At 41.3% G+C, this 24,543-nt stretch overlaps 60 pseudogenes; all 60 read right to left on the minus strand.

Annotated features, from left to right (window-relative positions):
* Positions 1 to 91: 91 nt before the first annotated feature.
* On the minus strand, positions 92 to 210 carry LOC134579881 (5S ribosomal RNA; annotated as a pseudogene).
* A 1,377-nt stretch (positions 211 to 1,587) lies between these two features.
* Positions 1,588 to 1,706, minus strand: LOC134579683 (5S ribosomal RNA; annotated as a pseudogene).
* Positions 1,707 to 1,840: 134 nt separating this feature from the next.
* Positions 1,841 to 1,959, minus strand: LOC134579858 (5S ribosomal RNA; annotated as a pseudogene).
* A 134-nt stretch (positions 1,960 to 2,093) lies between these two features.
* LOC134579846 (5S ribosomal RNA) lies at positions 2,094 to 2,212 on the minus strand (annotated as a pseudogene).
* A 134-nt stretch (positions 2,213 to 2,346) lies between these two features.
* Positions 2,347 to 2,465, minus strand: LOC134579586 (5S ribosomal RNA; annotated as a pseudogene).
* A 134-nt stretch (positions 2,466 to 2,599) lies between these two features.
* On the minus strand, positions 2,600 to 2,718 carry LOC134580043 (5S ribosomal RNA; annotated as a pseudogene).
* A 133-nt stretch (positions 2,719 to 2,851) lies between these two features.
* LOC134580185 (5S ribosomal RNA) lies at positions 2,852 to 2,970 on the minus strand (annotated as a pseudogene).
* Positions 2,971 to 3,104: 134 nt separating this feature from the next.
* LOC134580064 (5S ribosomal RNA) lies at positions 3,105 to 3,223 on the minus strand (annotated as a pseudogene).
* A 134-nt stretch (positions 3,224 to 3,357) lies between these two features.
* On the minus strand, positions 3,358 to 3,476 carry LOC134580192 (5S ribosomal RNA; annotated as a pseudogene).
* A 134-nt stretch (positions 3,477 to 3,610) lies between these two features.
* LOC134579882 (5S ribosomal RNA) lies at positions 3,611 to 3,729 on the minus strand (annotated as a pseudogene).
* A 629-nt stretch (positions 3,730 to 4,358) lies between these two features.
* LOC134580178 (5S ribosomal RNA) lies at positions 4,359 to 4,477 on the minus strand (annotated as a pseudogene).
* Positions 4,478 to 4,854: 377 nt separating this feature from the next.
* On the minus strand, positions 4,855 to 4,973 carry LOC134580023 (5S ribosomal RNA; annotated as a pseudogene).
* Positions 4,974 to 5,107: 134 nt separating this feature from the next.
* On the minus strand, positions 5,108 to 5,226 carry LOC134580044 (5S ribosomal RNA; annotated as a pseudogene).
* A 133-nt stretch (positions 5,227 to 5,359) lies between these two features.
* Positions 5,360 to 5,478, minus strand: LOC134579986 (5S ribosomal RNA; annotated as a pseudogene).
* Positions 5,479 to 5,612: 134 nt separating this feature from the next.
* Positions 5,613 to 5,731, minus strand: LOC134580065 (5S ribosomal RNA; annotated as a pseudogene).
* Positions 5,732 to 5,865: 134 nt separating this feature from the next.
* LOC134580195 (5S ribosomal RNA) lies at positions 5,866 to 5,984 on the minus strand (annotated as a pseudogene).
* A 134-nt stretch (positions 5,985 to 6,118) lies between these two features.
* Positions 6,119 to 6,237, minus strand: LOC134579883 (5S ribosomal RNA; annotated as a pseudogene).
* Positions 6,238 to 7,614: 1,377 nt separating this feature from the next.
* LOC134579695 (5S ribosomal RNA) lies at positions 7,615 to 7,733 on the minus strand (annotated as a pseudogene).
* A 134-nt stretch (positions 7,734 to 7,867) lies between these two features.
* On the minus strand, positions 7,868 to 7,986 carry LOC134579859 (5S ribosomal RNA; annotated as a pseudogene).
* A 134-nt stretch (positions 7,987 to 8,120) lies between these two features.
* LOC134579847 (5S ribosomal RNA) lies at positions 8,121 to 8,239 on the minus strand (annotated as a pseudogene).
* A 134-nt stretch (positions 8,240 to 8,373) lies between these two features.
* Positions 8,374 to 8,492, minus strand: LOC134579588 (5S ribosomal RNA; annotated as a pseudogene).
* A 134-nt stretch (positions 8,493 to 8,626) lies between these two features.
* Positions 8,627 to 8,745, minus strand: LOC134580045 (5S ribosomal RNA; annotated as a pseudogene).
* Positions 8,746 to 8,878: 133 nt separating this feature from the next.
* On the minus strand, positions 8,879 to 8,997 carry LOC134580186 (5S ribosomal RNA; annotated as a pseudogene).
* A 134-nt stretch (positions 8,998 to 9,131) lies between these two features.
* Positions 9,132 to 9,250, minus strand: LOC134580066 (5S ribosomal RNA; annotated as a pseudogene).
* A 134-nt stretch (positions 9,251 to 9,384) lies between these two features.
* LOC134580196 (5S ribosomal RNA) lies at positions 9,385 to 9,503 on the minus strand (annotated as a pseudogene).
* Positions 9,504 to 9,637: 134 nt separating this feature from the next.
* LOC134579885 (5S ribosomal RNA) lies at positions 9,638 to 9,756 on the minus strand (annotated as a pseudogene).
* A 629-nt stretch (positions 9,757 to 10,385) lies between these two features.
* Positions 10,386 to 10,504, minus strand: LOC134580179 (5S ribosomal RNA; annotated as a pseudogene).
* A 377-nt stretch (positions 10,505 to 10,881) lies between these two features.
* On the minus strand, positions 10,882 to 11,000 carry LOC134580175 (5S ribosomal RNA; annotated as a pseudogene).
* Positions 11,001 to 11,134: 134 nt separating this feature from the next.
* On the minus strand, positions 11,135 to 11,253 carry LOC134580114 (5S ribosomal RNA; annotated as a pseudogene).
* A 387-nt stretch (positions 11,254 to 11,640) lies between these two features.
* On the minus strand, positions 11,641 to 11,759 carry LOC134579887 (5S ribosomal RNA; annotated as a pseudogene).
* A 376-nt stretch (positions 11,760 to 12,135) lies between these two features.
* On the minus strand, positions 12,136 to 12,254 carry LOC134579792 (5S ribosomal RNA; annotated as a pseudogene).
* Positions 12,255 to 12,388: 134 nt separating this feature from the next.
* Positions 12,389 to 12,507, minus strand: LOC134579801 (5S ribosomal RNA; annotated as a pseudogene).
* Positions 12,508 to 12,641: 134 nt separating this feature from the next.
* On the minus strand, positions 12,642 to 12,760 carry LOC134579848 (5S ribosomal RNA; annotated as a pseudogene).
* A 377-nt stretch (positions 12,761 to 13,137) lies between these two features.
* Positions 13,138 to 13,256, minus strand: LOC134579652 (5S ribosomal RNA; annotated as a pseudogene).
* Positions 13,257 to 13,390: 134 nt separating this feature from the next.
* On the minus strand, positions 13,391 to 13,509 carry LOC134579755 (5S ribosomal RNA; annotated as a pseudogene).
* Positions 13,510 to 13,643: 134 nt separating this feature from the next.
* On the minus strand, positions 13,644 to 13,762 carry LOC134579850 (5S ribosomal RNA; annotated as a pseudogene).
* A 630-nt stretch (positions 13,763 to 14,392) lies between these two features.
* On the minus strand, positions 14,393 to 14,511 carry LOC134579888 (5S ribosomal RNA; annotated as a pseudogene).
* Positions 14,512 to 14,887: 376 nt separating this feature from the next.
* Positions 14,888 to 15,006, minus strand: LOC134579793 (5S ribosomal RNA; annotated as a pseudogene).
* Positions 15,007 to 15,140: 134 nt separating this feature from the next.
* On the minus strand, positions 15,141 to 15,259 carry LOC134579630 (5S ribosomal RNA; annotated as a pseudogene).
* Positions 15,260 to 15,393: 134 nt separating this feature from the next.
* Positions 15,394 to 15,512, minus strand: LOC134579852 (5S ribosomal RNA; annotated as a pseudogene).
* An 873-nt stretch (positions 15,513 to 16,385) lies between these two features.
* Positions 16,386 to 16,504, minus strand: LOC134580032 (5S ribosomal RNA; annotated as a pseudogene).
* Positions 16,505 to 17,610: 1,106 nt separating this feature from the next.
* Positions 17,611 to 17,729, minus strand: LOC134579659 (5S ribosomal RNA; annotated as a pseudogene).
* Positions 17,730 to 17,863: 134 nt separating this feature from the next.
* Positions 17,864 to 17,982, minus strand: LOC134579778 (5S ribosomal RNA; annotated as a pseudogene).
* Positions 17,983 to 18,359: 377 nt separating this feature from the next.
* LOC134580193 (5S ribosomal RNA) lies at positions 18,360 to 18,478 on the minus strand (annotated as a pseudogene).
* Positions 18,479 to 18,612: 134 nt separating this feature from the next.
* On the minus strand, positions 18,613 to 18,731 carry LOC134579813 (5S ribosomal RNA; annotated as a pseudogene).
* A 134-nt stretch (positions 18,732 to 18,865) lies between these two features.
* LOC134579875 (5S ribosomal RNA) lies at positions 18,866 to 18,984 on the minus strand (annotated as a pseudogene).
* A 387-nt stretch (positions 18,985 to 19,371) lies between these two features.
* On the minus strand, positions 19,372 to 19,490 carry LOC134579869 (5S ribosomal RNA; annotated as a pseudogene).
* Positions 19,491 to 19,624: 134 nt separating this feature from the next.
* Positions 19,625 to 19,743, minus strand: LOC134580197 (5S ribosomal RNA; annotated as a pseudogene).
* Positions 19,744 to 19,877: 134 nt separating this feature from the next.
* On the minus strand, positions 19,878 to 19,996 carry LOC134580137 (5S ribosomal RNA; annotated as a pseudogene).
* A 134-nt stretch (positions 19,997 to 20,130) lies between these two features.
* LOC134579802 (5S ribosomal RNA) lies at positions 20,131 to 20,249 on the minus strand (annotated as a pseudogene).
* Positions 20,250 to 20,636: 387 nt separating this feature from the next.
* On the minus strand, positions 20,637 to 20,755 carry LOC134580019 (5S ribosomal RNA; annotated as a pseudogene).
* Positions 20,756 to 21,387: 632 nt separating this feature from the next.
* LOC134580169 (5S ribosomal RNA) lies at positions 21,388 to 21,506 on the minus strand (annotated as a pseudogene).
* Positions 21,507 to 21,640: 134 nt separating this feature from the next.
* LOC134579861 (5S ribosomal RNA) lies at positions 21,641 to 21,759 on the minus strand (annotated as a pseudogene).
* Positions 21,760 to 22,388: 629 nt separating this feature from the next.
* Positions 22,389 to 22,507, minus strand: LOC134579870 (5S ribosomal RNA; annotated as a pseudogene).
* Positions 22,508 to 22,641: 134 nt separating this feature from the next.
* Positions 22,642 to 22,760, minus strand: LOC134580111 (5S ribosomal RNA; annotated as a pseudogene).
* A 134-nt stretch (positions 22,761 to 22,894) lies between these two features.
* Positions 22,895 to 23,013, minus strand: LOC134580067 (5S ribosomal RNA; annotated as a pseudogene).
* Positions 23,014 to 23,147: 134 nt separating this feature from the next.
* LOC134580198 (5S ribosomal RNA) lies at positions 23,148 to 23,266 on the minus strand (annotated as a pseudogene).
* Positions 23,267 to 23,400: 134 nt separating this feature from the next.
* Positions 23,401 to 23,519, minus strand: LOC134579958 (5S ribosomal RNA; annotated as a pseudogene).
* A 376-nt stretch (positions 23,520 to 23,895) lies between these two features.
* On the minus strand, positions 23,896 to 24,014 carry LOC134579775 (5S ribosomal RNA; annotated as a pseudogene).
* A 134-nt stretch (positions 24,015 to 24,148) lies between these two features.
* Positions 24,149 to 24,267, minus strand: LOC134579779 (5S ribosomal RNA; annotated as a pseudogene).
* Between the last annotated feature and the right edge of the window lie 276 nt (positions 24,268 to 24,543).

Below are 24,543 nucleotides of genomic sequence, written 5' to 3' on the forward strand. Positions count from 1 at the left end.
AACACTGGTTGCGACAAAAGACAAGACGCTTCTGGATAGGGAAAAAAGTGGTCTGATTATGACATCATAATGCAAAAAATAAATAAACAAAAGCTTACGGCACCTGAGGTTCCAAGTTGGTCTCCCATACAAGTACTAACCAGGCCCGAGTCTGGATGGCTTCAAAGATCTGACGAGATCAGGAATTTTCAGACTGGTTTGGCCATAAGTGAAGTTAAGATAATGCGATCTCGCTAATGTTGGTAGAATATCAAACACTGGTTGCGACAAAAGACAAGACACTTCTGGATAGGAAAAAAAGTGGTCTGATTATGACATCCTAATGCAAAAAAGAAATAAACAAAAGCTTACGCCACCTGAGGTTCCTAGTTGGTCTCCCATACAAGTACTAACCAAGCCCGAGTCTGGATGGCTTCCGAGATCTGACGAGGTCAGGCATTTTCAGACTGGTATATCCGTAAGTGAAATTAAGAGAATGCGATCTCGCTTATGTTGGTAGAATATCAAACACTGGTTGCGACAAAAGACAAGACGCTTCTGGATAGGGAAAAAATGGTCTGATTATGACATCATAATGCAAAAAAGAAATAAACAATAGCATACGACACCTGAGGTTCCTAGTTGGTCTCCCATACAATTACTAACCAGGCCCGAGTCTGGATAGCTTCCGAGATTTGACTAGATCAGGCATTTTCAGACTGCTATGTCCATAAATTAAATTAGGAGAATGCGATCTCGCTAACGTTGGTAGAATATCAAACTCTGGTTGCGACAAAAGACAAGACGCTTCTGGATAGGGAAAAAAGTGGTCTGATTATGACATCATAATGCAAAAAAGAAATAAACAAAAGCTTACGGCACCTGAGGTTCCAAGTTGATTTCCCATACAAGTACTAACCAGGCCCGAGTCTGGATGGCTTCCAAGATCAGGCATTTTCAGACTGGTATGGCCATAAGTGAAGTTAAGACAATGCGATCTCGCTAATGTTGGTAGAATATCAAACACTGGTTGCGACAAAAGTCAAGACGCTTTTGGATAGGGAAAAAAGTGGTCTGATTATGACATCCTAATGCAAAAAAGAAATAAACAAAAGTTTACAGCACCTGAGGTTTCTAGTTGGTCTCCCATACAAGAACTAACCAGGCCCGAGTCTGGATGGTTTCCGAGATATGACGAGATCAGGCATTTTCAGACTGGTATAGCCGTAAGTGAAATTAAGAGAATGCGATCTCGCTCATGTTGGTAGAATATCAAACACTGGTTGCGACAAAAAAAAAGACGCTTCTGGATAGGGAAAAAATGGTCTGATTATGACATCATAATGCAAAAAATAAATAAACAAAAGCTTACGGCAGCTGAGGTTTCTAGTTGGTCTCCCATACAAGTACTAACCAGGCCCGAGTCTGGATGGCTTCAGAGATCTGACATTTTCAGACTGGTATGGCCCTAAGTGAAATTAAAAGAATGCAATCTCGCTAATGTTGGTAGAATATCAAACTCTGGTTGCGACAAAAGACAAGACGCTTCTGGATAGGGGAAAAAATGGTCTGATTATGACATCATAATGCAAAAAAGAAATAAACAAAAGCTTACGGCACCTGAGTTTCCTAGTTGGTCTCCCATACAAGTACTAACCAGGCCCGAGTCTGGATGGCTGCCAAGATCTGATGAGATCAGGCATTTTCAGACTGGTATGGCCGTAAAGGTAATTATGAGAATGCGATCTCGCTAATGTTGGTAGAATATCAAACTCTGGTTGCGACAAAAGACAAGACGCTTCTGGATAGGGAAAAAAGTGGTCTGATTATGACATCCTAATGCAAAAAAGAAATAAACAAAAGCTTACGGCACCTGAGGTTCCTAGTTGGTCTCCCATACAAGAACTAACCAGGCCCGAGTCTGGATGGCTTCCGAGATCTGACGAGATCAGGCATTTTCAGACTGGTAAGGCCATAAGTGAAATTAATAGAATGCGATCTCGTTAATGTTGATAGAATATCAAACTCTGGTTGCGACAAAAGACAAGACGCTTCTGGATAGGGAAAAAAGTGGTCTGTTTATGACATCATAATGCAAAAAAGAAATGAACAAAAGCTTACGGCACCTGAGGTTCCTAGTTGGTCTCCCATACAAGTACTAACCAGGCCCGAGTCTGGATGGCTTCCCAGATCTGACGAGATCAGGCATTTTCAGACTGGTATGGCCATAAGTGAAGATAAGATAATGCGGTCTCGCTAATGTTGGTAGAATATCAAACACTGGTTGCGACAAAAGACAAGACACTTCTGGATAGGAAAAAAAGTGGTCTGATTATGACATCCTAATGCAAAAAAGAAATAAACAAAAGCTTACGCCACCTGAGGTTCCTAGTTGGTCTCCCATACAAGTACTAACCAAGCCCGAGTCTGGATGGCTTCCGAGAACTGACGAGGTCAGGCATTTTCAGACTAGTATAGCCGTAAGTGAAATTAAGAGAATGCGATCTCGCTTATGTTGGTAGAATATCAAACTCTGGTTGCGACAAAAGACAAGACGCTTCTGGATAGGGAAAAAAGTGGTCTGATTATGACATCATAATGCAAAAAATAAATAAACAAAAGCTTACGGCACCTGAGGTTCCAAGTTGGTCTCCCATACAAGTACTAACCAGGCCCCAGTCTGGATTGATTCAAAGATCTGACGAGATCAGGCATTTTCAGACTGGTTTGGCCATAAGTGAAGTTAAGATAATGCGATCTCGCTAATGTTGGTAGAATATCAAACACTGGTTGCGACAAAAGACAAGACGCTTCTGGATAGGGAAAAAAGTGGTCTGATTATGACATCATAATGCAAAAAATAAATAAACAAAGCTTACGGCACCTGAGGTTCCTAGTTGGTCTCCCATACAAGTACTAACCAGGCCCGAGTCTGGATGGCTTCCGAGATCTGACAAGATCATAAATTTTTAGACTGGTATGGCCGTAAGTGAAATTAAGAGAATGCGATCTCACTAATGTTGGTAGAATATCAAACTCTAGTTGCGACAAAAGACAAGACGCTTCTGGATAGGGAAAAAAGTGGTCTGATTATGACATCATAATGCAACAAAGAAATAAACAAAAGCTTACAACACCTGAGGTTCCTAGTTGGTCTCCCATAAAAGTACTAACCAGGCCCGAGTCTGGATGGCTTCAAAGATCTGACGAGATCAGGCATTTTCAGACTGGTTTGGCCATAAGTGAAGTTAAGATAATGCGATCTCGCTAATGTTGGTAGAATATCAAACACTGGTTTTGACAAAAGACAAGACGCTTTTGGATAGGGAAAAAAGTGGTCTGATTATGACATCATAAGGCAAAAAATAAATAAACAAAAGCTTACGGCACCTGAGATACCAAGTTAGTCTCCCATACAAATACTAACCAAGCCCGAGTCTGGATGGCTTCCGAGATCTGACGAGATCAGGCATTTTCAGACTGGTATGGCCGTAATTGAAATTAAGAGAATGCGATCCCGCTAATGTTGGCAGAATATCAAACACTGGTTGCGACAAAAGACAAGACGCTTCTGGATAGGGAAAAAAGTGGTCTGATTATGACATCATAATGCAAAAAATAAATAAACAAAAGCTTACGGCACCTGAGGTTCCAAGTTGGTCTCCCATACAAGTACTAACCAGGCCCGAGTCTGGATGGCTTCAAAGATCTGACGAGATCAGGAATTTTCAGACTGGTTTGGCCATAAGTGAAGTTAAGATAATGCGATCTCGCTAATGTTGGTAGAATATCAAACACTGGTTGCGACAAAAGACAAGACACTTCTGGATAGGAAAAAAAGTGGTCTGATTATGACATCCTAATGCAAAAAAGAAATAAACAAAAGCTTACGCCACCTGAGGTTCCTAGTTGGTCTCCCATACAAGTACTAACCAAGCCCGAGTCTGGATGGCTTCCGAGATCTGACGAGGTCAGGCATTTTCAGACTGGTATATCCGTAAGTGAAATTAAGAAAATGCGATCTCGCTTATGTTGGTAGAATATCAAACACTGGTTGCGACAAAAGACAAGACGCTTCTGGATAGGGAAAAAATGGTCTGATTATGACATCATAATGCAAAAAAGAAATAAACAAAAGCTTACGGCACCTGAGGTTTCTAGTTGGTCTCCCAAACAAGTACTAACCAGGCCCGAGTCTGGATGGCTTCAGAGATCTGACATTTTCAGACGGGTATGGCCCTAAGTAAAATCAATAGAATGCGATCTCGCTAATGTTGGTAGAATATCAAACTCTGGTTGCGACAAAAGACAAGACGCTTCTGGATAGGGAAAAAAGTGGTCTGATTATGACATCATAATGCAAAAAAGAAATGAACAAAAGCTTACGCCACCTGAGGTTCCTAGTTGGTCTCCCATACAAGTACTAACCAAGCCCGAGTCTGGATGGCTTCCGAGATCTGACGAGGTCAGGCATTTTCAGACTAGTATAGCCGTAAGTGAAATTAAGAGAATGCGATCTCGCTTATGTTGGTAGAATATAAAACTCTGGTTGCGACAAAAAAAAAGACGCTTCTGGATAGGGAAAAAAGTGGTCTGATTATGACATCATAATGCAAAAAAGAAATAAACAAAAGCTTACGGCACCTGAGGTTTCAAGTTAGTCTCCCAAACAAGTACTAACCAGGCCCGAGTCTGGATGGTATCAGAGATCTGACATTTTCAGACTGGTATGGCCCTAAGTGAAATTAATAGAATGCAATCTCGCTAATGTTGGTAGAATATCAAACTCTGGTTGCGACAAAAGGCAAGACGCTTCTGGATAGGGAAAAAAGTGGTCTGATTATGACATCATAATGCAAAAAAGAAATGAACAAAAGCTTACGGCACCTGAGGTTCCTAGTTGGTCTCCCATACAAGTACTAACCAGGCCCGAGTCTGGATGGCTTCCAAGATTTTACGAGATCAGGCATTTTCAGACTGGTATGGCCATAAGTGAAGTGAAGATAATGCGGTCTCGCTAATGTTGGTAGAATATCAAACACTGGTTGCGACAAAAGACAAGACACTTCTGGATAGGGAAAAAAGTGGTCTGATTATGACATCATAATGCAAAAAATAAATAAACAAAAGCTTACGGCACCTGAGGTTCCAAGTTGGTCTCCCATACAAGTACTAACCAGGCCCCAGTCTGGATTGATTCAAAGATCTGACGAGATCAGGCATTTTCAGACTGGTTTGGCCATAAGTGAAGTTAAGATAATGCGATCTCGCTAATGTTGGTAGAATATCAAACACTGGTTGCGACAAAAGACAAGACGCTTCTGGATAGGGAAAAAAGTGGTCTGATTATGACATCATAATGCAAAAAATAAATAAACAAAGCTTACGGCACCTGAGGTTCCTAGTTGGTCTCCCATACAAGTACTAACCAGGCCCGAGTCTGGATGGCTTCCGAGATCTGACGAGATCATAAATTTTTAGACTGGTATGGCCGTAAGTGAAATTAAGAGAATGCGATCTCACTAATGTTGGTAGAATATCAAACTCTAGTTGCGACAAAAGACAAGACGCTTCTGGATAGGGAAAAAAGTGGTCTGATTATGACATCATAATGCAACAAAGAAATAAACAAAAGCTTACAACACCTGAGGTTCCTAGTTGGTCTCCCATAAAAGTACTAACCAGGCCCGAGTCTGGATGGCTTCAAAGATCTGACGAGATCAGGCATTTTCAGACTGGTTTGGCCATAAGTGAAGTTAAGATAATGCGATCTCGCTAATGTTGGTAGAATATCAAACACTGGTTTTGACAAAAGACAAGACGCTTTTGGATAGGGAAAAAAGTGGTCTGATTATGACATCATAAGGCAAAAAATAAATAAACAAAAGCTTACGGCACCTGAGATACCAAGTTAGTCTCCCATACAAATACTAACCAAGCCCGAGTCTGGATGGCTTCCGAGATCTGACGAGATCAGGCATTTTCAGACTGGTATGGCCGTAATTGAAATTAAGAGAATGCGATCCCGCTAATGTTGGTAGAATATCAAACACTGGTTGCGACAAAAGACAAGACGCTTCTGGATAGGGAAAAAAGTGGTCTGATTATGACATCATAATGCAAAAAATAAATAAACAAAAGCTTACGGCACCTGAGGTTCCAAGTTGGTCTCCCATACAAGTACTAACCAGGCCCGAGTCTGGATGGCTTCAAAGATCTGACGAGATCAGGAATTTTCAGACTGGTTTGGCCATAAGTGAAGTTAAGATAATGCGATCTCGCTAATGTTGGTAGAATATCAAACACTGGTTGCGACAAAAGACAAGACACTTCTGGATAGGAAAAAAAGTGGTCTGATTATGACATCCTAATGCAAAAAAGAAATAAACAAAAGCTTACGCCACCTGAGGTTCCTAGTTGGTCTCCCATACAAGTACTAACCAAGCCCGAGTCTGGATGGCTTCCGAGATCTGACGAGGTCAGGCATTTTCAGACTGGTATATCCGTAAGTGAAATTAAGAGAATGCGATCTCGCTTATGTTGGTAGAATATCAAACACTGGTTGCGACAAAAGACAAGACGCTTCTGGATAGGGAAAAAATGGTCTGATTATGACATCATAATGCAAAAAAGAAATAAACAATAGCATACGACACCTGAGGTTCCTAGTTGGTCTCCCATACAATTACTAACCAGGCCCGAGTCTGGATAGCTTCCGAGATTTGACTAGATCAGGCATTTTCAGACTGCTATGTCCATAAATTAAATTAGGAGAATGCGATCTCGCTAACGTTGGTAGAATATCAAACTCTGGTTGCGACAAAAGACAAGACGCTTCTGGATAGGGAAAAAAGTGGTCTGATTATGACATCATAATGCAAAAAAGAAATAAACAAAAGCTTACGGCACCTGAGGTTCCAAGTTGATTTCCCATACAAGTACTAACCAGGCCCGAGTCTGGATGGCTTCCAAGATCAGGCATTTTCAGACTGGTATGGCCATAAGTGAAGTTAAGACAATGCGATCTCGCTAATGTTGGTAGAATATCAAACACTGGTTGCGACAAAAGTCAAGACGCTTTTGGATAGGGAAAAAAGTGGTCTGATTATGACATCCTAATGCAAAAAAGAAATAAACAAAAGTTTACAGCACCTGAGGTTTCTAGTTGGTCTCCCATACAAGAACTAACCAGGCCCGAGTCTGGATGGTTTCCGAGATATGACGAGATCAGGCATTTTCAGACTGGTATAGCCGTAAGTGAAATTAAGAGAATGCGATCTCGCTCATGTTGGTAGAATATCAAACACTGGTTGCGACAAAAAAAAAGACGCTTCTGGATAGGGAAAAAATGGTCTGATTATGACATCATAATGCAAAAAATAAATAAACAAAAGCTTACGGCAGCTGAGGTTTCTAGTTGGTCTCCCATACAAGTACTAACCAGGCCCGAGTCTGGATGGCTTCAGAGATCTGACATTTTCAGACTGGTATGGCCCTAAGTGAAATTAAAAGAATGCAATCTCGCTAATGTTGGTAGAATATCAAACTCTGGTTGCGACAAAAGACAAGACGCTTCTGGATAGGGGAAAAAATGGTCTGATTATGACATCATAATGCAAAAAAGAAATAAACAAAAGCTTACGGCACCTGAGTTTCCTAGTTGGTCTCCCATACAAGTACTAACCAGGCCCGAGTCTGGATGGCTGCCAAGATCTGATGAGATCAGGCATTTTCAGACTGGTATGGCCGTAAAGGTAATTATGAGAATGCGATCTCGCTAATGTTGGTAGAATATCAAACTCTGGTTGCGACAAAAGACAAGACGCTTCTGGATAGGGAAAAAAGTGGTCTGATTATGACATCCTAATGCAAAAAAGAAATAAACAAAAGCTTACGGCACCTGAGGTTCCTAGTTGGTCTCCCATACAAGAACTAACCAGGCCCGAGTCTGGATGGCTTCCGAGATCTGACGAGATCAGGCATTTTCAGACTGGTAAGGCCATAAGTGAAATTAATAGAATGCGATCTCGTTAATGTTGATAGAATATCAAACTCTGGTTGCGACAAAAGACAAGACGCTTCTGGATAGGGAAAAAAGTGGTCTGTTTATGACATCATAATGCAAAAAAGAAATGAACAAAAGCTTACGGCACCTGAGGTTCCTAGTTGGTCTCCCATACAAGTACTAACCAGGCCCGAGTCTGGATGGCTTCCCAGATCTGACGAGATCAGGCATTTTCAGACTGGTATGGCCATAAGTGAAGATAAGATAATGCGGTCTCGCTAATGTTGGTAGAATATCAAACACTGGTTGCGACAAAAGACAAGACACTTCTGGATAGGAAAAAAAGTGGTCTGATTATGACATCCTAATGCAAAAAAGAAATAAACAAAAGCTTACGCCACCTGAGGTTCCTAGTTGGTCTCCCATACAAGTACTAACCAAGCCCGAGTCTGGATGGCTTCCGAGAACTGACGAGGTCAGGCATTTTCAGACTAGTATAGCCGTAAGTGAAATTAAGAGAATGCGATCTCGCTTATGTTGGTAGAATATCAAACTCTGGTTGCGACAAAAGACAAGACGCTTCTGGATAGGGAAAAAAGTGGTCTGATTATGACATCATAATGCAAAAAATAAATAAACAAAAGCTTACGGCACCTGAGGTTCCAAGTTGGTCTCCCATACAAGTACTAACCAGGCCCCAGTCTGGATTGATTCAAAGATCTGACGAGATCAGGCATTTTCAGACTGGTTTGGCCATAAGTGAAGTTAAGATAATGCGATCTCGCTAATGTTGGTAGAATATCAAACACTGGTTGCGACAAAAGACAAGACGCTTCTGGATAGGGAAAAAAGTGGTCTGATTATGACATCATAATGCAAAAAATAAATAAACAAAGCTTACGGCACCTGAGGTTCCTAGTTGGTCTCCCATACAAGTACTAACCAGGCCCGAGTCTGGATGGCTTCCGAGATCTGACAAGATCATAAATTTTTAGACTGGTATGGCCGTAAGTGAAATTAAGAGAATGCGATCTCACTAATGTTGGTAGAATATCAAACTCTAGTTGCGACAAAAGACAAGACGCTTCTGGATAGGGAAAAAAGTGGTCTGATTATGACATCATAATGCAACAAAGAAATAAACAAAAGCTTACAACACCTGAGGTTCCTAGTTGGTCTCCCATAAAAGTACTAACCAGGCCCGAGTCTGGATGGCTTCAAAGATCTGACGAGATCAGGCATTTTCAGACTGGTTTGGCCATAAGTGAAGTTAAGATAATGCGATCTCGCTAATGTTGGTAGAATATCAAACACTGGTTTTGACAAAAGACAAGACGCTTTTGGATAGGGAAAAAAGTGGTCTGATTATGACATCATAAGGCAAAAAATAAATAAACAAAAGCTTACGGCACCTGAGATACCAAGTTAGTCTCCCATACAAATACTAACCAAGCCCGAGTCTGGATGGCTTCCGAGATCTGACGAGATCAGGCATTTTCAGACTGGTATGGCCGTAATTGAAATTAAGAGAATGCGATCCCGCTAATGTTGGCAGAATATCAAACACTGGTTGCGACAAAAGACAAGACGCTTCTGGATAGGGAAAAAAGTGGTCTGATTATGACATCATAATGCAAAAAATAAATAAACAAAAGCTTACGGCACCTGAGGTTCCAAGTTGGTCTCCCATACAAGTACTAACCAGGCCCGAGTCTGGATGGCTTCAAAGATCTGACGAGATCAGGAATTTTCAGACTGGTTTGGCCATAAGTGAAGTTAAGATAATGCGATCTCGCTAATGTTGGTAGAATATCAAACACTGGTTGCGACAAAAGACAAGACACTTCTGGATAGGAAAAAAAGTGGTCTGATTATGACATCCTAATGCAAAAAAGAAATAAACAAAAGCTTACGCCACCTGAGGTTCCTAGTTGGTCTCCCATACAAGTACTAACCAAGCCCGAGTCTGGATGGCTTCCGAGATCTGACGAGGTCAGGCATTTTCAGACTGGTATATCCGTAAGTGAAATTAAGAAAATGCGATCTCGCTTATGTTGGTAGAATATCAAACACTGGTTGCGACAAAAGACAAGACGCTTCTGGATAGGGAAAAAATGGTCTGATTATGACATCATAATGCAAAAAAGAAATAAACAAAAGCTTACGGCACCTGAGGTTTCTAGTTGGTCTCCCAAACAAGTACTAACCAGGCCCGAGTCTGGATGGCTTCAGAGATCTGACATTTTCAGACGGGTATGGCCCTAAGTAAAATCAATAGAATGCGATCTCGCTAATGTTGGTAGAATATCAAACTCTGGTTGCGACAAAAGACAAGACGCTTCTGGATAGGGAAAAAAGTGGTCTGATTATGACATCATAATGCAAAAAAGAAATGAACAAAAGCTTACGCCACCTGAGGTTCCTAGTTGGTCTCCCATACAAGTACTAACCAAGCCCGAGTCTGGATGGCTTCCGAGATCTGACGAGGTCAGGCATTTTCAGACTAGTATAGCCGTAAGTGAAATTAAGAGAATGCGATCTCGCTTATGTTGGTAGAATATAAAACTCTGGTTGCGACAAAAAAAAAGACGCTTCTGGATAGGGAAAAAAGTGGTCTGATTATGACATCATAATGCAAAAAAGAAATAAACAAAAGCTTACGGCACCTGAGGTTTCAAGTTGGTCTCCCAAACAAGTACTAACCAGGCCCGAGTCTGGATGGTATCAGAGATCTGACATTTTCAGACTGGTATGGCCCTAAGTGAAATTAATAGAATGCAATCTCGCTAATGTTGGTAGAATATCAAACTCTGGTTGCGACAAAAGGCAAGACGCTTCTGGATAGGGAAAAAAGTGGTCTGATTATGACATCATAATGCAAAAAAGAAATGAACAAAAGCTTACGGCACCTGAGGTTCCTAGTTGGTCTCCCATACAAATACTAACCAGGCCCGAGTCTGGATGGCTTCCAAGATTTTACGAGATCAGGCATTTTCAGACTGGTATGGCCATAAGTGAAGTGAAGATAATGCGGTCTCGCTAATGTTGGTAGAATATCAAACACTGGTTGCGACAAAAGACAAGACACTTCTGGATAGGGAAAAAAGTGGTCTGATTATGACATCCTAATGCAAAAAAGAAATAAACAAAAGCTTACGGCACCTGAAGTTCCTAGTTGGTCTCCCATACAAGTACTAACCAGTCACGAGTCTGGATGTCTTCCGAGATCTGACGAGATCAGGCATTTTCAGACTGGTATGGCCATAAGTGAAATTAAGAGAATGCGATCTCGCTAATGTTGGTAGAATATCAAACACTGGTTGCGACAAAAGACAAGACGCTTCTGGATAGGGAAAAAAGTGGTCTGATTATGACATCATAATGCAAAAAAGAAATAAACGAAAGCTTACGGCACCTGAGGTTCCTAGTTGGTCTCCCATATAAGTACTAACCAGGCCCGAGTCTGGATGGCTTCCACGATCTGACAAGATCAGGCATTTTCAGGCTGGTATGGCCGCAAGTGAAATTTAGAGAATGCGATCTCACTAATGTTGGTAGAATATCAAACTCTAGTTGCGACAAAAGACAAGACGCTTCTGGATAGGGAAAAAAGTGGTCTGATTATGACATCATAATGCAAAAAATAAATAAACAAAAGCTTACGGCACCTGAGGTTCCAAGTTGGTCTCCCATACAAGTACTAACCAGGCCCGAGTCTGGATGGCTTCAAAGATCTGACGAGATCAGGAATTTTCAGACTGGTTTGGCCATAAGTGAAGTTAAGATAATGCGATCTCGCTAATGTTGGTAGAATATCAAACACTGGTTGCGACAAAAGACAAGACGCTTCTGGATAGGGAAAAAATGGTCTGATTATGACATCATAATGCAAAAAATAAATAAACAAAAGCTTACGGCACCTGAGGTTTCTAGTTGGTCTCCCATACAAGTACTAACCAGGCCCGAGTCTGGATGGCTTCAGAGATCTGACATTTTCAGTCTGGTATGGCCCTAAGTGAAATTAAAAGAATGCAATCTCGCTAATGTTGGTAGAATATCAAACTCTGGTTGCGACAAAAGACAAGACGCTTCTGGATAGGGAAAAAAATGGTCTGATTATGACATCATAATGCAAAAAAGAAATAAACAAAAGCTTACGGCACCTGAGTTTCCTAGTTGGTCTCCCTTACAAGTACTAACCAGGCCCGAGTCTGGATGGCTTCCAAGATCTGATGAGATCAGGCATTTTCAGACTGGTATGGCCGTAAAGGTAATTATGAGAATGCGATCTCGCTAATGTTGGTAGAATATCAAACTCTAGTTGCGACAAAAGACAAGACGCTTCTGGATAGGGAAAAAAGTGGTCTGATTATGACATCATAATGCAAAAAAGAAATAAACAAAAGCTTACGGCACCTGAGTTTCCTAGTTGGTCTCCCATACAAGTACTAACCAGGCCCGAGTCTGGATGGCTTCCGAGATCTGACGAGATCAGGCATTTTCAGACTGGTATGGCCATAAGTGAAATTAATAGAATGCGATCTCGTTAATGTTGGTAGAATATCAATCTCTGGTTGCGACAAAAGACAAGACGCTTCTGGATAGGGAAAAAAGTGGTCTGTTTATGACATCATAATGCAAAAAAGAAATGAACAAAAGCTTACGGCACCTGAGGTTCCTAGTTGGTCTCCCATACAAGTACTAACCAGGCCCGAGTCTGGATGGCTTCCCAGATCTGACGAGATCAGGCATTTTCAGACTGGTATGGCCATAAGTGAAGTTAAGATAATGCGGTCTCGCTAATGTTGGTAGAATATCAAACACTGGTTGCGACAAAAGACAAGACACTTCTGGATAGGAAAAAAAGTGGTCTGATTATGACATCCTAATGCAAAAAAGAAATAAACGAAAGCTTACGCCACCTGAGGTTCCTAGTTGGTCTCCCATACAAGTACTAACCAGGCCCGAGTCTGGATGGCTTCTGACATCTGACATTTTCAGACTGGTATGGCCGTAAGTTAAATTAAGAGAATGCGATCTCGCTAATGTTGGTAGAATATCAAACACTGGTTGCGACAAAAGACAAGACGCTTCTGGATAGGGAAAAAAGTGGTCTGATTATGACATCATAATGCAAAAAAGAAATAAACGAAAGCTTACGGCACCTGAGGTTCCTAGTTGGTCTCCCATATAAGTACTAACCAGGCCCGAGTCTGGATGGCTTCCAAGATCTGATGAGATCAGGCATTTTCAGGCTGGTATGGCCGCAAGCGAAATTTAGAGAATGCGATCTCACTAATGTTGGTAGAATATCAAACTCTAGTTGCGACAAAAGACAAGACGCTTCTGGATAGGGAAAAAAGTGGTCTGATTATGACATCATAATGCAAAAAAGAAATAAACAAAAGCTTACGGCACCTGAGTTTACTAGTTGGTCTCCCATACAAGTACTAACCAGGCCCGAGTCTGGATGGCTTCCGAGATCTGACGAGATCAGGCATTTTCAGACTGGTATGGCCATAAGTGAAATTAATAGAATGCGATCTCGTTAATGTTGGTAGAATATCAATCTCTGGTTGCGACAAAAGACAAGACGCTTCTGGATAGGGAAAAAAGTGGTCTGTTTATGACATCATAATGCAAAAAAGAAATGAACAAAAGCTTACGGCACCTGAGGTTCCTAGTTGGTCTCCCATACAAGTACTAACCAGGCCCGAGTCTGGATGGCTTCCCAGATCTGACGAGATCAGGCATTTTCAGACTGGTATGGCCATAAGTGAAGTTAAGATAATGCGGTCTCGCTAATGTTGGTAGAATATCAAACACTGGTTGCGACAAAAGACAAGACACTTCTGGATAGGAAAAAAAGTGGTCTGATTATGACATCCTAATGCAAAAAAGAAATAAACAAAAGCTTACGCCACCTGAGGTTCCTAGTTGGTCTCCCATACAAGTACTAACCAGGCCCGAGTCTGGATGGCTTCTGACATCTGACATTTTCAGACTGGTATGGCCGTAAGTTAAATTAAGAGAATGCGATCTCGCTAATGTTGGTAGAATATCAAACACTGGTTGCGACAAAAGACAAGACGCTTCTGGATAGGGAAAAAAGTGGTCTGATTATGACATCATAATGCAAAAAAGAAATAAACGAAAGCTTACGGCACCTGAGGTTCCTAGTTGGTCTCCCATATAAGTACTAACCAGGCCCGAGTCTGGATGGCTTCCACGATCTGACAAGATCAGGCATTTTCAGGCTGGTATGGCCGCAAGTGAAACTTAGAGAATGCGATCTCACTAATGTTGGTAGAATATCAAACTCTAGTTGCGACAAAAGACAAGACGCTTCTGGATAGGGAAAAAAGTGGTCTGATTATGACATCATAATGCAAAAAATAAATAAACAAAAGCTTACGGCACCTGAGGTTCCAAGTTGGTCTCCCATACAAGTACTAACCAGGCCCGAGTCTGGATGGCTTCAAAGATCTGACGAGATCAGGAATTTTCAGACTGGTTTGGCCATAAGTGAAGTTAAGATAATGCGATCTCGCTAATGTTGGTAGAATATCAAACACTGGTTGCGACAAAAGACAAGACGCTTCTGGATAGGGAAAAAATGGTCTGATTATGACATCATAATGCAAAAAATAAATAAACAAAAGCTTACGGCACCTGAGGTTTCTAGTTGGTCTCCCATACAAGTACTAACCAGGCCCGAGTCTGGATGGCTTCAGAGATCTGACATTTTCAGTCTGGTATGGCCCTAAGTGAAATTAAAAGAATGCAATCTCGCTAATGTTGGTAGAATATCAAACTCTGGTTGCGACAAAAGACAAGACGCTTCTGGATAGGGAAAAAAATGGTCTGATTATGACATCATAATGCAAAAAAGAAATAAACAAAAGCTTACGGCACCTGAGTTTCCTAGTTGGTCTCCCATACAAGTACTAACCAGGCCCGAGTCTGGATGGCTTCCAAGATCTGATGAGATCAGGCATTTTCAGTCTGGTATGGCCGTAAAGGTAATTATGAGAATGCGATCTCGCTAATGTTGGTAGAATATCAAACTCTAGTTGCGACAAAAGACAAGACGCTTCTGGATAGGGAAAAAAGTGGTCTGATTATGACATCATAATGCAAAAAAGAAATAAACAAAAGCTTACGGCACCTGAGTTTCCTAGTTGGTCTCCCATACAAGTACTAACCAGGCCCGAGTCTAGATGGCTTCCGAGATCTGACGAGATCAGGCATTTTCAGACTGGTATGGCCATAAGTGAAATTAATAGAATGCGATCTCGTTAATGTTGGTAGAATATCAATCTCTGGTTGCGACAAAAGACAAGACGCTTCTGGATAGGGAAAAAAGTGGTCTGTTTATGACATCATAATGCAAAAAAGAAATGAACAAAAGCTTACGGCACCTGAGGTTCCTAGTTGGTCTCCCATACAAGTACTAACCAGGCCCGAGTCTGGATGGCTTCCCAGATCTGACGAGATCAGGCATTTTCAGACTGGTATGGCCATAAGTGAAGTTAAGATAATGCGGTCTCGCTAATGTTGGTAGAATATCAAACACTGGTTGCAACAAAAGACAAGACGCTTTTGGATATTGAAAAAAGTGGTCTGATAATGAGATCCTAATGCAAAAAAGAAATAAACAAAAGCTTACGGCACCTGAGGTTCCTAGTTGGTCTCCCATACAAATACTAACCAAGCCCGAGTCTGGATGGCTTCCGAGATCTGTCGAGATAAGGCATTTTCAGACTGGTATGGCCATAAGTGAAATTAATAGAATGCGATCTCGCTAATGTTGGTAGAATATCAAACTCTGGTTGCGACAAAAGACAAGACGCTTCTGGATAGGGAAAAAAGTGGTCTGATTATGACATCATAATGCAAAAATTAAATAAACAAAAGCTTACGGCACCTGAGGTTCCAAGTTGGTCTCCCATACAAGTACTAACCAGGCCCGAGTCTGGATGGCTTCCGAGATCTGGCATTTTCAGACTGGTATGACCATAACTGAAATTAAGAGAATGCGATCTTGCTAATGTTGGTAGAATATCAAACTCTGGTTGCAACAGAAGACAAGACGCTTCTGGATAGGGAAAAAAGTGGTCTGATTATGACATCATAATGCAAAAAAGAAATAAACAAAAGCTTTCGGCACCTGAGATTCCAAGTTGGTCTCCCATACAAGTACTAACCAGGCCCGAGTCTGGATGGCTTCCGAGATCTGACATTTTCAGACTGGTATGTCCATAAGTAAAATTAAGAGAATGCGATCTCGCTAATGTTGGTAGAATATCAAACACTGGTTGCGACAAAAGACAAGACGCTTCTGGATAGGGAAAAAAGTGGTCTGATTATGACATCATAATGCAAAAAAGAAATAAACAAAAGCTTACGGCACCTGAGGTTCCTAGTTGGTCTCCCATAGAAGTACTAACCAGACCTGAGTCTGGATGGCTTCCGAGATCTGACGAGATCAGGCATTTTCAGACTGGTATGGCCGTACGTGAAATTAAGAGAATGCGATCTCGCTAATATTGGTAGAATATCAAACTCTAGTTGCGACAAAAGACAAGACGCTTCTATATAGGGAAAAAAGTGGTCTGATTATGACATCATAATGCAAAAAAGAAATAAACAAAAGCTTACGCCACCTGAGGTTCCTAGTTGGTCTCCCATACAAGTACTAACCAGGCCCGAGTCTGGATGGCTTTCGAGATCTGACATTTTCAGACTGGTATCGCCGCAATTGAAACTAAGAGAATGCAATCTCGCTAATGTTGGTAGAATATCAAAAACTGGTTGCGACAAAAGACAAGACGCTTCTGGATAGGGAAAAAAGTGGTCTGATTATGACATCATAATGCAAAAAAGAAATATACAAAAGCTTACGGCACCTGAGGTTCCTAGTTGGTCTCCCATACAAGTACTAACCAGGCCCGAGTCTGGATGGCTTCTGACATCTGACATTTTCAGACTGGTATGGCCGTAAGTTAAATTAAGAGAATGCGATCTCGCTAATGTTGGTAGAATATCAAACACTGGTTGCGACAAAAGACAAGACGCTTCTGGATAGGGAAAAAAGTGGTCTGATTATGACATCATAATGCAAAAAAGAAATAAACGAAAGCTTACGGCACCTGAGGTTCCTAGTTGGTCTCCCATATAAGTACTAACCAGGCCCGAGTCTGGATGGCTTCCACGATCTGACATTTTCAGGCTGGTATGGCCGCAAGTGAAATTTAGAGAATGCGATCTCGCTAATGTTGGTAGAATATCAAACTCTAGTTGCGACAAAAGACAAGACGCTTCTGGATAGGGAAAAAAGTGGTCTGATTATGACATCATAATGCAAAAATTAAATAAACAAAAGCTTACGGCACCTGAGGTTCCAAGTTGGTCTCCCATACAAGTACTAACCAGGCCCGAGTCTGGATGGCTTCAGAGATCTGGCATTTTCAGACTGGTATGACCATAACTGAAATTAAGAGAATGCGATCTTGCTAATGTTGGTAGAATATCAAACTCTGGTTGCAACAGAAGACAAGACGCTTCTGGATAGGGAAAAAAATGGTCTGATTATGACATCATAATGCAAAAAAGAAATAAACAAAAGCTTACGGCACCTGAGTTTCCTAGTTGGTCTCCCATACAAGTACTAACCAGGCCCGAGTCTGGATGGCTTCCAAGATCTGATGAGATCAGGCATTTTCAGACTGGTATGGCCGTAATGGTAATTATGAGAATGCGATCTCGCTAATGTTGGTAGAATATCAAACTCTAGTTGCGACAAAAGACAAGACGCTTCTGGATAGGGAAAAAAGTGGTCTGATTATGACATCATAATGCAAAAAAGAAATAAACAAAAGCTTACGGCACCTGAGTTTCCTAGTTGGTCTCCCATACAAGTACTAACCAGGCCCGAGTCTAGATGGCTTCCAAGATCTGACGAGATCAGGCATTTTCAGACTGGTATGGCCATAAGTGAAGTTAAGATAAAGCGATCTCGCTAATGTTGGTAGAATATCAAACACTGGTTACAACAAAAGACAAGACGCTTTTTGATAGGGAAAAAAGTGGTCTGATAATGAGATCCTAATGCAAAAAAGAAATAAACAAAAGCTTACGACACCTGAGGTTTCTAGTTGGTCTCCCATACAAGTACTAACCAGGCCCGAGTCTGGATGGCTTCAGAGATCTGACATTTTCAGACTGGTATGGCCCTAAGTGAAATTAAAAGAATGCAATCTCGCTAATGTTGGTAGAATATCAAACTCTGGTTGCGACAAAAGACAAGACGCTTCTGGATAGGGAAAAAAATGGTCTGATTATGACATCATAATGCAAAAAAGAAATAAACAAAAGCTTACGGCACCTGAGTTTCCAAGTTGGTCTCCCATACAAGTACTAACCAGGCCCGAGTCTGGATGGCTTCCAAGATCTGATGAGATCAGGCATTTTCAGACTGGTATGGCCGTAAGGGTAATTATGCGAATGCGATCTCGCTAATGTTGGTAGAATATCAAACTCTGGTTGCGACAAAAGACAAGACGCTTCTGGATAGGGAAAAAAGTGGTCTGATTATGACATCATAATGCAAAAAAGAAATAAACAAAAGCTTACGGCACCTGAGTTTCCTAGTTGGTCTCCCATACAAGTACTAACCAGGCCCGAGTCTGGATGGCTTCCGAGATCTGACGAGATCAGGCATTTTCAGACTGGTATGGCCATAAGTGAAATTAATAGAATGCGATCTCGTTAATGTTGGTAGAATATCAATCTCTGGTTGCGACAAAAGACAAGACGCTTCTGGATAGGGAAAAAAGTGGTCTGTTAATGACATCATAATGCAAAAAAGAAATGAACAAAAGCTTACGGCACCTGAGGTTCCTAGTTGGTCTCCCACACAAGTACTAACCAGGCCCGAGTCTGGATGGCTTCCCAGATCTGACGAGATCAGGCATTTTCAGACTGGTATGGCCATAAGTGAAGTTAAGATAATGCGGTCTCGCTAATGTTGGTAGAATATCAAACACTGGTTGCGACAAAAGACAAGACACTTCTGGATAGGAAAAAAAGTGGTCTGATTATGACATCCTAATGCAAAAAAGAAATAAACAAAAGCTTACGGCACCTGAGGTTCCTAGTTGGTCTCCCATACACAAACTAACCAAGCCCGAGTCTGGATGGCTTCCGAGATCTGTCGAGATCAGGCATTTTCAGACTGGTATGTCCATAAGTGAAATTAATAGAATGCGATCTCGCTAATGTTGGTAGAATATCAAACACTGGTTGCGACAAAAGACAAGACGCTTCTGGATAGGGAAAAAAGTGGTCTGATTATGACATCATAATGCAAAAAATAAATAAACAAAAGCTTACGGCACCTGAGGTTCCAAGTTGGTCTCCCATACAAGTACTAACCAGGCCCGAGTCTGGATGGCTTCAAAGATCTGACGAGATCAGGCATTTTCAGACTGGTTTGGCCATAAGTGAAGTTAAGATAATGCGATCTCGCTAATGTTGGTAGAATATCAAACACTGGTTTTGACAAAAGACAAGACGCTTCTGGATAGGGAAAAAAGTGGTCTGTTTATGACATCATAATGCAAAAAATAAATAAACAAAAGCTTACGGCACCTGAGATACCAAGTTAGTCTCCCATACAAATACTAACCAAGCCCGAGTCTGGATGGCTTCCGAGATCTGACGAGATCAGGCATTTTCAGACTGGTATGGCCGTAATTGAAATTAAGAGAATGCGATCCCGCTAATGTTGGTAGAATATCAAACACTGGTTGCGACAAAAGACAAGATGCTTCTGGATAGGGAAAAAAGTGGTCTGATTATGACATCATAATGCAAAAAATAAATAAACAAAAGCTTACTGCACCTGAGGTTCCAAGTTGGTCTCCCATACAAGTACTAACCAGGCCCGAGTCTGGATGGCTTCAAAGATCTGACGAGATCAGGAATTTTCAGACTGGTTTGGCCATAAGTGAAGTTAAGATAATGCGATCTCGCTAATGTTGGTAGAATATCAAACACTGGTTGCGACAAAAGACAAGACGCTTCTGGATAGGGGAAAAAGTGGTCTGATTATGACATCATAATGCAAAAAAGAAATAAACAAAAGCTTACGGCACCTGAGGTTCCAAGTTGGTCTCCCATACAAGTACTAACCAGGCCCGAGTCTGGATGGCTTCCGAGATCTGACGAGATCAGGCATTTTCAGACTGGTATGTCCATAAATAAAATTAAGAGAATGCGATCTCGCTAATGTTGGTAGAATATCAAACACTGGTTGCGACAAAAGACAAGACGCTTCTGGATAGGGAAAAAAGTGGTCTGATTATGACATCATAATGCAAAAAAGAAATAAACAAAAGCTTACGGCACCTGAGGTTCCTAGTTGGTCTCCCATAGAAGTACTAACCAGACCTGAGTCTGGATGGCTTCCGAGATCTGACGAGATCAGGCATTTTCAGAGTGGTATGGCCGTACATGAAATTAAGAGAATGCGATCTCGCTAATATTGGTAGAATATCAAACTCTAGTTGCGACAAAAGACAAGACGCTTCTAGATAGGGAAAAAAGTGGTCTGATTATGACATCATAATGCAAAAAAGAAATAAACAAAAGCTTACGCCACCTGAGGTTCCTAGTTGGTCTCCCATACAAGTACTAACCAGGCCCGAGTCTGGATGGCTTCCGAGATCTGACGAGATCAGGCATTTTCAGACTGGTATCGCCGCAATTGAAACTAAGAGAATGCAATCTCACTAATGTTGGTAGAATATCAAACACTGGTTGCGACAAAAGACAAGACGCTTCTGGATAAGGGAAAAAAGTGGTCTGATTATGACATCATAATGCAAAAAAAGAAATATACAAAAGCTTACGGCACCTGAGGTTCCTAGTTGGTCTCCCATACAAGTACTAACCAGGCCCGAGTCTGGATGGCTTCTGAGATCTGACATTTTCAGACTGGTATGGCCGTAAGTTAAATTAAGAGAATGCGATCTCGCTAATGTTGGTAGAATATCAAACACTGGTTGCGACAAAAGACAAGACGCTTCTGGATAGGGAAAAAAGTGGTCTGATTATGACATCATAATGCAAAAAAGAAATAAACGAAAGCTTACGGCACCTGAGGTTCCTAGTTGGTCTCCCATATAAGTACTAACCAGGCCCGAGTCTGGATGACTTCCACGATCTGACAAGATCAGGCATTTTCAGGCTGGTATGGCCGCAAGTGAAATTTAGAGAATGCGATCTCGCTAATGTTGGTAGAATATCAAACTCTGGTTGCGACAAAAGACAAGACGCTTCTGGATAGGGAAAAAAGTGGTCTGATTATGACATCATAATGCAAAAAAGAAATAAACAAAAGCTTATGGCACCTGAGGTTCCTATTTGGTCTCCCATACAAGTACTAACCAGGCCCAAGTCTGGATGGCTTCCGAGATCTGACGAGATCAGGCATTTTCAGACTGGTATGGCCGTAAGTAAAATTAAGAGAATGCGATCTCGCTAATGTTGGTAGAATATCAAACTCTGGTTGCGACAAAAGACAAGACGCTTCTGGATAGGGAAAAAAGTGGTCTGATTATGACATCATAATGCAAAAAAGAAATAAACAAAAGCTTACAGCACCTGAGGTTCCTAGTTGGTCTCCCATACAAGTACTAACCAGGCCCAAGTCTGGATGGCTTCTGAGATCTGACGAGATCAAGCATTTTCAGACTGGTATGGCCATAAGTGAAATTAAGAGAATGCGATCTCGCTAATGTTGGTAGAATATCAAACTCTGGTTGCGACAAAAGAAAAGATGCTTCTGGATAAGGAAAAAAGTGGTCTGATTATGACATCATAATGCAAAAAAGAAGTAAACAAAAGTTTACAGCACCTGAGGTTCCTAGTTGGTCTCCCATACAAGTACTAACCATGCCCGAGTCTGGATGGTTTCCGAGAACTGACGAGGTCAGGCATTTTCAGACTAGTATAGCCGTAAGTGAAATTAAGAGAATGCGATCTCGCTTATGTTGGTAGAATATCAAACACTGGTTGCGACAAAAGACAAGACGCTTCTGGATAGGGAAAAAATGGTCTGATTATGACATCATAATGCAAAAAATAAATAAACAAAAGCTTACGGCACCTGAGGTTTCTAGTTGGTCTCCCATACAAGTACTAACCAGACCCGAGTCTGGATGGCTTCAGAGATCAGGCATTTTCAGACTGGTATGGCCATAAGTGAAATTAATAGAGTGAGATCTCGCTAATGTTGGTAGAATATCAAACTCTGGTTGCGACAAAAGACAAGACGCTTCTGGATAGGGAAAAAAGTGGTCTGATTATGACATCATAATGCAAAAAATAAATAAACAAAAGCTTACGGCACCTGAGGTTCCAAGTTGGTCTCCCATACAAGTACTAACCAGGCCCGAGTCTGGATGGCTTCAAAGATCTGACGAGATCAGGCATTTTCAGACTGGTTTGGCCATAAGTGAAGTTAAGATAATGCGATCTCGCTAATGTTGGTAGAATATCAAACACTGGTTGCGACAAAAGACAAGACGCTTCTGGATAGGGAAAAAAGTGGTCTGATTATGACATCATAATGCAAAAAATAAATAAACAAAAGCTTACGGCACCTGAGGTTCCTAGTTGGTCTCCCATACAAGTACTAACCAGGCCCGAGTCTGGATGCCTTCCGAGATCTGACGAGATCATAAATTTTTAGACTGGTATGGCCGTAAGTGAAATTAAGAGAATGCGATCTCACTAATGTTGGTAGAATATCAAACTCTAGTTGCGACAAAAGACAAGACGCTTCTGGATAGGGAAAAAAGTGGTCTGATTATGACATCATAATGCAACAAAGAAATAAACAAAAGCTTACAACACCTGAGGTTCCTAGTTGGTCTCCCATAAAAGTACTAACCAGGCCCGAGTCTGGATGGCTTCAAAGATCTGACGAGATCAGGCATTTTCAGACTGGTTTGGCCATAAGTGAAGTTAAGATAATGCGATCTCGCTAATGTTGGTAGAATATCAAACACTGGTTTTGACAAAAGACAAGACGCTTTTGGATAGGGAAAAAAGTGGTCTGATTATGACATCATAATGCAAAAAATAAATAAACAAAAGCTTACGGCACCTGAGATACCAAGTTAGTCTCCCATACAAATACTAACCAAGCCCGAGTCTGGATGGCTTCCGAGATCTGACGAGATCAGGCATTTTCAGACTGGTATGGCCGTAATTGAAATTAAGAGAATGCGATCCCGCTAATGTTGGTAGAATATAAAACACTGGTTGCGACAAAAGACAAGACGCTTCTGGATAGGGAAAAAAGTGGTCTGTTTATGACATCATAATGCAACAAATAAATAAACAAAAGCTTACGGCACCTGAGGTTCCAAGTTGGTCTCCCATACAAGTACTAACCAAGCCCGAGTCTGGATGGCTTCAAAGATCTGACGAGATCAGGAACTTTCAGACTGGTTTGGCCATAAGTGAAGTCAAGATAATGCGATCTCGCTAATGTTGGTAGAATATCAAACACTGGTTGCGACAAAAGACAAGACGCTTCTGGATAGGGAAAAAATGGTCTGATTATGACATCATAATGCAAAAAATAAATAAACAAAAGCTTACGGCACCTGAGGTTTCTAGTTGGTCTCCCATACAAGTACTAACCAGGCCCGAGTCTGGATGGCTTCAGAGATCTGACATTTTCAGACTGGTATGGCCCTAAGTGAAATTAAAAGAATGCAATCTCACTAATGTTGGTAGAATATCAAACTCTGGTTGCGACAAAAGACAAGACGCTTCTGGATAGGGAAAAAAATGGTCTGATTATGACATCATAATGCAAAAAAGAAATAAACAAAAGCTTACGGCACCTGAGTTTCCTAGTTGGTCTCCCATACAAGTACTAACCAGGCCCGAATCTGGATGGCTTCCAAGATCTGATGAGATCAGGCATTTTCAGACTGGTATGGCCATAAGGGTAATTATGAGAATGCGATCTCGCTAATGTTGGTAGAATATCAAACTCTAGTTGCGACAAAAGACAAGACGCTTCTGGATAGGGAAAAAAGTGGTCTGATTATGACATCATAATACAAAAAAGAAATAAACAAAAGCTTACGGCACCTGAGTTTCCTAGTTGGTCTCCCATACAAGTACTAACCAGGCCCGAGTCTAGATGGCTTCCAAGATCTGACGAGATCAGGCATTTTCAGACTGGTATGGCCATAAGTGAAGTTAAGATAAAGCGATCTCGCTAATGTTGGTAGAATATCAAACACTGGTTGCAACAAAAGACAAGACGCTTTAGGATAGGGAAAAAAGTGGTCTGATAATGAGATCCTAATGCAAAAAAGAAATAAACAAAAGCTTACGGCACCTGAGGTTTCTAGTTGGTCTCCCATACAAGTACTAACCAGGCCCGAGTCTGGATGGCTTCAGAGATCTGACATTTTCAGACTGGTATGGCCCTAAGTGAAATTAAAAGAATGCAATCTCGCTAATGTTGG

Source organism: Pelobates fuscus, chromosome 12 (genome assembly GCF_036172605.1).
Source record: "Pelobates fuscus isolate aPelFus1 chromosome 12, aPelFus1.pri, whole genome shotgun sequence".
In the NCBI taxonomy this organism is placed as follows: Eukaryota; Metazoa; Chordata; class Amphibia; order Anura; family Pelobatidae; genus Pelobates; species Pelobates fuscus.